This window comes from Leptinotarsa decemlineata, unplaced genomic scaffold, assembly GCF_025532065.1.
Source record: "Leptinotarsa decemlineata unplaced genomic scaffold, Ldec_3_MD MMD2_tig00000010_RagTag_RagTag, whole genome shotgun sequence".
NCBI classification, from domain to species: domain Eukaryota; kingdom Metazoa; phylum Arthropoda; class Insecta; order Coleoptera; family Chrysomelidae; genus Leptinotarsa; species Leptinotarsa decemlineata.
In genome coordinates this window covers 11331693-11343800 of record NW_027412538.1, presented here as the reverse complement: position 1 = coordinate 11343800, position 12108 = coordinate 11331693, and the positions used below count along the sequence as shown (strand labels likewise).

Genomic DNA, 12108 nt, shown 5'->3' with positions numbered 1-12108 from the left:
TATCATATCAGTGATATCAATCTTCTGCTTTGTTTGAAATACGTCACTTTTCACATATAAATATTTCAATAATAAATAATCAAAACAATGTCTCACTTCATTCGTATACCTAATTTGCCGTGAAATTTTAGAGAGGTACAATGTGGGATGATTACTGTAAATTCTTACATTGAATTCTATTTCACTTCCCAAGAATAATACATTCCAATCAGAGAAAATCGAAACAGTTTTCAAAGTATCGATCACCGATACTTTACTTTTGGTATAAACGCGACCTTCATAAATCCCAGAAGAATTGGCAACTACGTAATATCGAATTCCATACATACACATCATGCGGTTACTCACGGTACACAAAACACACAAAGACTTCACAATTCAAGGTCTAAACAAGAAGTAACAACTAAGTACATGGTTATTTCTTCGGTTTTAAAAGTGAATATGACCATGACCATATATTTAATCACAATAAGTGAAGTATAAATAGTTTTTCATCAATAATTCAACAACTTCTGTTATAACCATTTTCTTAACAGTGTCAAAGTGATCTGGACCACCTACTCCGCATAGATGAGGAGCAAACACTCCGAAACCGGCTTGTAGGTGCGATTGCCAAGTGCGAAATTCCCATTTCTCCCTCTCTCTTTCATTCTAATAATAAAAAATAAAGTATTCATGTAATAATTTCATTAAACCAAATTTCAATTTTTTGAGTTGGTCCGTTCAAAAAAATGAAAGGGAGGACATTAAAGAAATGCACTGTATAAATAATTTCAGTATATTTACATTAATCTCAGTGAAAGTTAAATGGCAAGGGTGTATTTTTTAAGAACTCAGAAGAGACATTAGATGACAGATGACTTGATGTTCTGAGCATGTGTCAAATTGGTCTTATCGCGAAAACTAGCCAAAAACAACTCCATTGTCGTCAATCAGTTGCTGATCCCACTAGTGCTATCTGGGAAACGGAAAGACCTACAAGGACGGTTGAATTAGTTTCCTAGTTTGGGGAACTATAATAATCTTTTTTCAGACCGAGAATATCATCAGTGGGTGTTTTCAAAATATTCGCTAAAAACTAGAATGGCTGGATTTCGTTTTTTTGGCTCCACTGCCTCCTTTTCGAATGATACAAAAAGGCAGAGGAACTTTCAATACTGTTCATATTTGTTATAATCCGATACAAAACAATTTTAAATGCGACGTTTCGTTGATTAGATTTCATTGTCCACTTTTTTTTAATACGGAAACACACGTATTGTAATACAAAGCCGAATTTGTTATTACAGTGGCTACAAAAATCGTTGAAAAATTATAGAGCTCCGTATTCAATAAAATAAAGTTGATGATGAAATATAATGAACGAAACGTCGCATTGCAATTTGATTTGTATGATGTTCTCATAGCTCCGAAGAAGTTGATTCGAATACTCGAAGGATCACTTGAAATTTTACGTAGTTTTCTCTGCTAATTTTTGGATCTTTCTTCGTCTGTTCTTACTCATATTGGTAGCAGAAAGTATAAAAGTTAATTTCCAAATCATGAATTGTTTCAACGCTCGTATAGAAAAATCACTGATTCAAAACAAAAGACGTCATTTCGCGGAATGAAAGACTCAACTAGACATATAAAGTGAAAGTAATTAATTGATGACTGACCATGTGAGGTTTTAAATTGAATGACTGGGCGAATGGAAGCGATAACATCTAACATTGAAAAATTGCTCGCGTTCATTGGACACGATAAAAAAGACGTCAAAAAAGGCAGCTAATAGCTTTATTGATTGCTGTATCACAATTCAGAATGAGTAACTGATTTGGAAATCAGACTACTAAGAGCCATTCTCGATTAGATGGGCTGAAAAGTTAGATGGTTAGCACACAGATGACGCTACTAGCATTAAATCCATATGATTTTTAGTTAACCCTAACTGTCAGAAGACACGTATACACATTTCACAGCAGTCGGACTATTAGTTTATGGGATAGAACATTTTGAGTGAAGCAATTTTTGTTAGTTGGAAGAAAATTGATATTTTGTGATGTGTTGATGAAATATTGCTTTCTGGCGAAGAAAATAATACTGTTGAAACCAAGTTTTGGCTTGATGAATGAACATTATTTGGTTATTAATGAATAAACATTATTGTTTCTGTAACATTAAAAAAAATTCACAAAATAATTTTGTATGACCGCAAAGTGGAATTGAACGAGATAGTTGGGGCTCTAAATATATCAAACTACTAACGTGTTTAACACATTGTTCATGAATATGAGTGAGTTCCACGCGAGCTCATAATCGACCAAGATTAGATTGTCGGGGAGCTAACCCATGGCCTAATTCACTGCGACCTTCTCAGATCTATTGTGATGATCCTTGGTTGTTGGAGCTCATTGTCTAGCTTGATCTCTTTGATGAGACTTCATAGCCTTGACACTAACCTCTTAATATAGCATATAGCTTCTTAATGTAGCATATAGCTTCATATAGCAACCTAAAGTATCCTGAATTAACACCAATGACGAGAGGAAGTTTGTAAGGTTACAAAATAATTTCTTTAACTATGGCTCCATGTTAAAAGCGCCTTCAACATTACCAAAACCTATTACTTCAAATGAGGACAATACTGTTAACGTTTTGGCATATTTTTATGCATATCCAGAAGCTTCCATTCGCAGTGCAGAAAAAGATTTAGGTGTATCACATGCTTCAGTACAACGAATTTTGAAAAATCACGGAATGCATCCGTATCAATTTACCAAAGTTCATGCTCTAAAAGCAGAAGACTTCGAACGTACAATGCATTTTTGTGAATCCCTTTTGATTCATACACAGAAAGATCGGGAATTTTTGTCAAAAATAATTTGGAGCGACGAATCGAAATTTACGAGGGATGGTATTTTCAATAGAAAGAATAAACATTTTTGGGCTGATCATAATCCTCATGTTACAAAAGAAATGGGTTTTCAAAAAAAAATTTACCTGAATGTTTTCTGTATTCTGAAAAACAATAAAATTAGCTTTTTTATTTATGAAAACACTGAATGCAGAGAGATATCTCCAAATATTAAGGACGACTGTAACCGATTTTCTTGAAAATTTGCCTTTAGAGGAATATAGGAATTCGTGGTTTCAACTGGACGGAGCGCCAGCTCATTCCACCCAAGAAGTTTCCAGGAAACTTGACGAACTCTTCGACGATCGTTGGTTTAGACGTTTAGGGCCGTGGGATTGGCAACCGAGATCACCCGATCTCACGCCACTTGACTTTATTTATGGGGTGTTTTAAAAGAAAGGGTATACAGTACTCCAGTGCCTACCAAAGAAGAATTGCGACGGCGAATAGTGCGGAGTATTGAAGATCTGGATCCCTAGGAAATTGAAAAAGCAACCACAAGTCGCGTACAAAAAAACATTTTAAAGTGTTCAGAATGTAATGGATAACATTTTCAGCATTTATTGTGAAAATGTGATATTTTGTTTACAATTTTGTTATTGTCTGTACTTTCACATGTTTTAGCCCACAAAATCTTACTTTTTACCTAGAAATGACTGATTTTTGGTACAGTTGTTCCCTGGAAACTTTGAGCCATAGTTAAGGAAATTAATTTGTAACCTTACAAACTTCCTCTCGGTCATTGGTGTTAATTCAGGATACATTTGGTTGATTTTTTTTCACGTTCTGACAATGATTTGATAACTTTGTTCATGTGTATAATAAATAATTTCATAAGAACTTCGTTTGATGATGCCACCGACCCACAAACCACACCAAACAGTGACTTTTTCGGGATGCATCGGTAGCTATTGAAATGCTTGTGGCTGGTCTTCACTCCAGATGTGGCAATTTTGCCTGTTAACGTATCCATTCAACAAAAAATGAGCCTCGTCACTGAACACAATTTTTCCATAAAAATGTGGATCTTTCTTTAACTTTGCCAACGCCCAATCACCAAATGTTGGACGTTGTGGGAGGTCGTGTGGCTTCAATTATTGCGCCAGCTGTATTTTAAAAGGTTTCACACCAAAATCGTTTCGCAAAATTTTCCACGTAGTGGAATAACAGAGGCTCAATTGCTCCGAACGGCGGCGAATCGACATTTCACGGTCATCACGAACACTGGCGGATACAGTCGCAATATCGTCTTCGGTTCTCACTCTACGTATGCGTGTTGGTGGTTTAATGTTCAATAATGTAAACTGGGTTCAAAATTTAGTTACAAGATCTAGAATAGCTCTCTCAGTAGGCCGACGAAACGGCCCATAAATTGGAAGGAGTGCACGATACACTTTCTTCACCGAGAATGAATTTTGATAATAAATTTCAATAATTTGCAAGAGTTGTTCATTCGTAAGTCGATTCATGGTTAAATTAGATACCAAACTGAACAAGTTTGACAAAGACACAAGACACGATTCACGAGTGATCTGTCAAAAACAGTGTTGCCAAAAAGGTACCAGAAAAAAAATCATTCATTACAATCCCAATTTTGTGTCTGAATCGGACGACGATAAGAATTACGTCGCTTATATTCAAAATATTTCGTTTGACGTAAACTAGAAGAGCGAAATACTGACTAGTTCTCATTCTTGTTTTATTCCATTCAATTCTTCTCGAAACTTCAATAATTTGTGGGGTTGTAGTTGAAAAAAATAACGTTCTGAAATAAATTGGGGACAGGTGGAAAGAGTTGGTCCGATACTCAGTTTTGTATATTTATATCGGAAACCGTAATGGACTGGGAAAACCATTTGACACACTATTCAGTATATAAACTGGAACGATGCCAGAAAGCCTTTCTATAACGTTGAGTGAACTATGGCAACGGAAATAAGTTGTTCAGACCTGAATAGCTGAATCAAAATTTGTGATCATGTCGCCAACTAACGTGAGTACGAAAGCCTAGTTGATTTGACTACAGCACAAATCGAATCATGCTCTTTAACCTCAAAACAGACTTCAGTTTCGACGATTACCCACCAGCGCTAAATTTCTTTCCAGCGAGCATTCTCTTGAGGTCTGAAAACAGGAAAAAGTCACTAGGGGCCAGATCTGGAAAATACGGTGGATGCGGAAGTAATCTGAAGCCCAACTCATGCAATTTTGCCATCGTTTTCATTGATTTGTGTGTGTAATAGTTGCTGTCGATGGTTTTTTTCCTTTTCAAGATAGGTTATGAATAATTATACCATAAGTACATTTTTTTCAAACTAACAAAAGTTGCTTCACTCAAAATGTTGTATCCCACAAGTTAATAGTCCGACAGCTGTGAAATTTGTACACGTGACTTTTGAAGGTTAGGGTTAACTAAAAATCATTTGGATTCGATCTGTGTGTTAGCCTACCCATTTTTCAGGCCTCCTAATACATACTGCCCAATCTACTGGAGAAAATATTATCTTGTTGGTTAGGTAAAAAGATTGATTATAGTATAAAAATTTTCAATTGAAGGTAACTCATATACAAATTGAACTGAGAGCTAACGGCAACAATGTTAAATGTTAGAACCAATAATTGAAAAGTAAGATGATTCCATAAAATTTGCCCCCCGCAACAAGATAGCTTCTGCATATCGACAGTATGTACGAGAGAATAGGTGAACCAGTTCGTTAAATACTTTGAAACAACGGTAAACTGATCAACACTTCGCAGGTCTATTATATTTGCGTCCTTAAAATGCCATAACTAGTCATTCGGTTTCTGCATTATCAAGCGTCCTTATCTGTATAGGCGTAGTGTGTTCTGTTTCTTCTGAGGTGACTTTGTTTTGTATTTATTGAATATATTTTATTACATTTATTAAATATACTATTATATTTAATAACTTTAAAATATAAGATAGAGTTGGTCGATACTTGTTTTTCAAAATACATTATCATAGATTTTCATCAGATTCACACTTTATTGTGAGATAATTAGTTGACCTAGTCAGGTATAAATGTTCGTTAAACTCAGGTATAACTGTAATTAATCAGTTCCTAGAAAACTATCAGTTCCTAGGTAGATAGTAATATTTCAAAAAGTATATATAAATCACAATGTATGTAGAATTCAGTTTGTTAGTGAACACGCTTGAAAAAGCTACTGTGCAGCGAAACACGTGTTGCGGATTTGTTAATCTGTTCTAGTGAAAATCTCACAATGAAGTGTTTTTCAAAATACATCAACTTTAAAATAGTTTTTGAGGTAAGTAAACAACTGACAAATAGCTGAATAATACGATTGAATTTTATTATTTTTATAGTATTAAGATGGATGTCGTAGCAGGTCCAAGTAATGTACAAAGAAAGCGGAAGTTTATGTCGTTAGAAGAAAAACAGATTGCCTGAAGATTGTACGAAAATTTAAAAAATACACTCCGTACAGTGGAAGCTGTAGCCTAGTGTTTATTTTTAACGGGAATATCCGTGTTGACAATTGGACGCATTGTATGTGACAAAAAGATGACTGGGATTGTGCAAGCTCCAAAAGTACATTGTCGTGGTAGAAAAAAAATTGAATTGGACGAAAACCAGAAACATTTTGTACGCTATACCATTCATTCTTTCTTTTTTGAGAATAAAGCGCCAACCCTCGAATCCATTAGGACAAAGGTAATGGATAATGATATCATTCAAAAAATGAGCAAAGAGAAGTTAAGGAAAATAATAAAAGAAAATTTAAAATTTATATATGCCAAACGATCCCGGGCGTATAAATAAAATTGACTAGTGGTAATTAGACAAAAGTGTTTAAAAAAATATTACTGGAGTGTTATCCCAACACCAAACCGTTATTTCAACACCTCGCCTCGTGTTTCGATCACCAAGTGATCGTCTTCAAGAGAAAGATCAAACTTAAGAAGTGATGTCGGCAGTTAATGCTATTTTGAGAAGAAAGACAGTTTTTATTATTAAAAAAGTATCGAAATTATTGAACGTCACTGGAAAAAGTGTATAGAGCTGCAAAGAGATATTTTTCTCCAAAACTGTGTTTTTTTTTGTTTGGCCGATTACTTCTGATATCACCCTCGTATTCCTCCGCCTGGAACCAGACAACAATATCACGCTGAGAATGTCATGGTAAATATCAATTTCCTACCGAAAATAGTCACTAATTCCTGCACAAAGACACTAAAGTTGTCAGTAATGAAAATATATTGCTGGTATGAACCTATACCGTCCTCTGGACTGAAATTTAACGACACAAGAATAATTATTAGAGAAGTCTTGGGAAGAATTCGAGGGTCAATTCTTTCTTAATTTTATGGTTCGTGTACGGTCTTTTAGTTCCACGTCATTCACAATAACACGCATTTTGGGTTGGAACAAGGCAATACAATGTCTAGCAAATAGTTGGGAGACAGCCAAATGATGAACACAGAAGTAAGAAACGTCAATCTTTTTTTGATGAATAATGGTGTATCATTAACCTTGATGGAAAATAATATTTTTCTTTGCCAAATGACAAATTGGAGGATATTTTTCAAATAAAGGTTAGATATAAAGACAAAGTTATTCAAAACAATCTCAGGGATATTTTGACTTCTAAAAATACCATCTGTATTACTGCTGTCAAAATGTATTGATTTTTGTGAGCGATTTTTTTCAAAACACGAGATGAATTTTGATAATTATAAAAAATGGGTATCGGAACAGTTGATTCTAAATTTGCCGTTAAGAAGCGTTGTGGTGATCGATAATGCACCACATCATAATGAACAAATCGACAAAATGCCAACGACATCGACCAAAAAATCCGATTTGCAATCATGGTTATCAAAGAGGAATATTTCATTTTATAATAACATGCTGAAACCTGAACTATATGCCCTCATAAACGACTATAAGCCAACATTTATGTGATATGAAATATATCAGTTCTTTCTAGCAGCAAATCACAACATTATACGATTACCGTCATATTCCCCGGGTTTGAATCCAATTGAGTTAGAAATTCAACCCAACAGTAACGTCAAAACAACACTGTGCTATTTTATATCCACCATTGAAAATGTAACATTACAGCCTCTAAAAATAAATATTAAATTTAGTAAACTTTATCCAGCTAACAAAAATGTTTGTTTAAAGTATGTAAGTTACTAAAAAAAACAAGTAGATTTTCTTTCAAGTTCCTCAACTACTTGGTATACATGTATAATAAATACTCTGTACGTGAATTTTATTACAGAACTTTTTTTCAATCGAATTTGAATATTTCAAAACTCGATATTACTAATTAATCTGTTTAAAATCTGTTTTTTCGTTATCTAGCTGTCGCACCCCTACGAACGACAACCTTCAGAAGTCGAAACTTGTGCGAGCTAAGGATTAACGAGGTCCATTTAAAAAAATAAAGTTGCTAGGACTTTTTGATGGAAGTGGCAACGCCGCAATGCTGAAAATATTTTAGATCGATAGAACAGGTAAGGAAATGTGAGTGGTGAAATTTTCAGAAAAATCATGCTTTGCGTTTTCCAGAAACGTCTAACCTACCATCGACCGTGAGTCACGCTGTATAGATTTGTTATGAAAAGTTTAACAAAAAAGTTCGATTTTGAAAGTGCATCTATACCCGTAGAGACATACAGTGTGTTGTAAATATAAAAATACTTATTTTTTCAAATTGTCTTTGTTAAACGATGTATTCTTTCACAACAAAAATCATTTTGGATTCAATTATACTTAGTTTTATTACTTTGTTATAAAAATGTTTGGAACCACTGTTCAAGAACGTAAATCAATATTTTTATACGTTTTCAACAAGCCCGCTGACCTCCAAACTACTAATAAATCAAACAGAAGTTTCTGGAATATTAATATCTCAACCAGTAGGTAACATTAACTTAACCACAAAAGGAATGTAGAATGTCTTCAGTAGTTGTGTCTATATATATAATTGTATACATAATTGAAATCACAAACAAATGCAGTTGTTGACATGTTTTATGACATTAGAGGAAAGCGCGTGTTATGAAATTCAATATAATTCATGATAAACGTCTTCGGAGCTGCATTTTTTTTGTGTACTTTATTTCAGTGAATGATCTGCAGAAGTCTGAAACAATAAAGGGTGAAGGTGGAACTTCTGATGTTTCGCCAACCAAGTTTGCGTCTTCAGGGAATTGCAGTTTACAAAACCGCAACACGTGTTTCAAAGTCATTAGCATTAATATCGGAAATATTTGTAGAACGTCCTAAAAACTTGTTAAAGTAAAGGGTAAGAAAACTTTTCGATACCCCCTCATTGTAAAGTTCAATACATTGAAGCTGTACTTAGAAAAAATGGCTCTTTTTTGACATCCACTGTATCAAATTTAGAAAAGAAGATAGCGTTGAGAAGAAAGCTTGAATAAGAATATGTCTTTGATTTCATTTGTCTTTGCTAACTTATAATTTGTTCATGTAAGTTTATAAGTCTTATTGTCAAATAATTTGTTTTAAATTGTTTTCCTTATTTTCAGGCTTTTGTTGCACTGAAGATGATCACAGCTGTGATCGAAACATGTATGTTTTTCCGATTGAATAATTTAATATATTCTTTTTTTTGTGTGAAGGGTTATTCTTCCTCTCCAAATATGTTTCAAGCCATTTTGAGTTATGGACTATATCCGTCGATTAAAAATTAACGAGTACACCAAATATGATAAAACATATGAATGAAGAATAAATAAATAAATAATGTATATTCACTTAATTAATGAATAAAATGTCCATACGTTATCACACGTTAACGATCGACAGAACAGGTAAGGAAATGTGAGAGGTGAAATTTTCGAAAAAATCATGCTTTGCGTTTTCCAGAAACGTCTAACCTACCATCGACCGTGAGTCACGCTGTATAAAGACTACCTTATATATTTTTTTTATTCGAATGCCATGAGAGGTGAGAAGAACATTTGGAGGATTCCAAAACATCAATAAATGAAATGAATATACGTTGGCAAAATACAAGAAAAAATGGATGAATTTACCCAGAAAAAATAATTCAATTCTATACACCTTGAGAAATTTTTGTTTTGGAACCAACTTTAAAAAAAAAAAAACAAAACAAAAAACAGTCGATTCCTGCAACAGAATTGGAAAATATTGAAGAACTTCTTCAGGAATTTTCATAGAAACATACACAGAAAAAAAAGGATGATTTGTATTTAGTATTTTGATTTATTTGAAATGCATTTGAATGATCTGAGTAATATTTTTTCATCATAAGATATAAGTATTAGTTTTGACGTATCAACAGTTGATACGTCAAAAAAAACCTAAAAGCTCTGTATTTCAAAAATGGTTCTAGGAAAACATCAAGTGTGCTACATTGTTGGAAAGGTAATTTTGATCTCTATTGAAATATGCAGAAATATACAGGATGTTTCATTAAAAAAATAGTTTTCCATCAATAACTGTTGATATCTCATTTGAAAAAATAAGTTTTTACACCATCGAATTCTACGTAAAAAAGTGCTCTGGAAAGGTTTTCATAGAAACACTAAATTTTTGATAGGAAAAAAGTTACAGCAACTTTCCGAAAATGCACATTTTCGAAAAACATGCTGTAACTCAGAAACTATGTTAGATATCGATATGCAGGTTTCTTCATTGAGTTTGTCTTAAAATTTGATTCTCAGACACAACATCAGTTTTCATCTATCTAGTTTGAAAACCGGAGTTTCCTTCAAAAGTGTCCAATTTGGACACAATTTGTACAAGGACAATAATTAAGGAAGCGATATAGCACTTGTTTCGCTTTCAGAAACAAAAACAGGTAATGTTATTACCAAATAAATCAAATTCGAAAGAATAGGAAGTATAAATAGAGTCTAGCATTTCCTGTGATAAATTTAAATGTTCGAAAAAACCTGACAACTCTCAGCTACATCTATTTATAGAAAGAACGACATGTTATTCTTAATATGTTGGTACTCTTTGCTGGTTACCATCTTCGTTTATTCGTCTTCGAAATATAAACTGACACAATTACCGACTAGATAATATAACATATAATCATTCTGTAACGTAATATTCATGTTCATTTAGTACCAACTTTCTGTATGGACTTACAGTCAAAAACGAAATGAAAAACTTCACTTCCTCTTCAAAGTTAAAAATAGGTTTTTGGGTTTTCAAAAAAGTACAGGAGAATATAAATATAAAAGACAGTTTTCGATTAGTGGAATTGAATTTCTTTACCTTCATTATCTAGCATTTGTAATGCGAGCTGAATTTAAAATATAACCAACGCAACAGCCCAATCAATTATGAGCAAAAACAAAATTGAAATGGTTTGGAGTGGAACTTGAAACTGCCATCGATACTACGAGGGTACAAAAATTGTACCCTCTGCGGGTAAACATTGTCAACCATTTCAATTCAGCGATCTTATTGGTGACATAGTTGAATTTTCTAAGTGAAATTATCAAACAGCGACAATGTACATAAACCGTCAAAGTCTTCATCATCCATCAACACCCTGTATTACGACGTGCATGATTTATAATTGCCGTAATTGGATTTCAATAAAGCGATTTTATGATGCAAGCTAGCCTGGAGCTGAAATATCAATGGTTTGAATCAATCTGAATTAGCGCATATCATGTTTATCTAGTTATTTATTTGATTTGTAATCACGAGAAAATTATTTCGAAATGTGAGTATAAAATATTACTGGAATAGAGAATTAATTTTTGATGTTGGTCGCTTTGTAATTTACTTAAGTTAATGTGGTACAAATATACAAAGAGATTGGAGAACTTTTGTTATTTTGTCAAATTTTCATTGATTTTTATTCAACCCCAAATAGTCTGATGACTTTCAATAATTTGGCGAAGGAATAGTACTTGACTCTTCCGAGAAAGTTCTTGAGGATATCGTTGCTAGTGTTGAAAGTTCGATTCAATATATGCCCGATTCCTCGAAGGGACTTGTTCGAGAAAAGGTCAGGAATCAAATCTCCAGGAACAAGATGACAGATAAACGGAAGCATTCAATAAACAACGATAAAAACCAAAAGAAACGTATCAAACGATTGAAAGACAAGGACGTTTTTTATTTGAAAGCCGGCAAAGGTAACAAAGTAGTAATTGTGGATAAATCGGACTACTACGAAAGGGTCAATACCTCTCATTACTAACC

General features: G+C 33.5%; 1 protein-coding gene across 8 annotated transcripts in view; it reads right to left on the bottom strand.

The window, feature by feature from the left end:
• pyd (zonula occludens-like protein polychaetoid) overlaps window positions 1-12108 on the bottom strand; it is a 121891-nt gene that overhangs the window by 54619 nt on the left and 55164 nt on the right. The window lies entirely within an intron of this gene.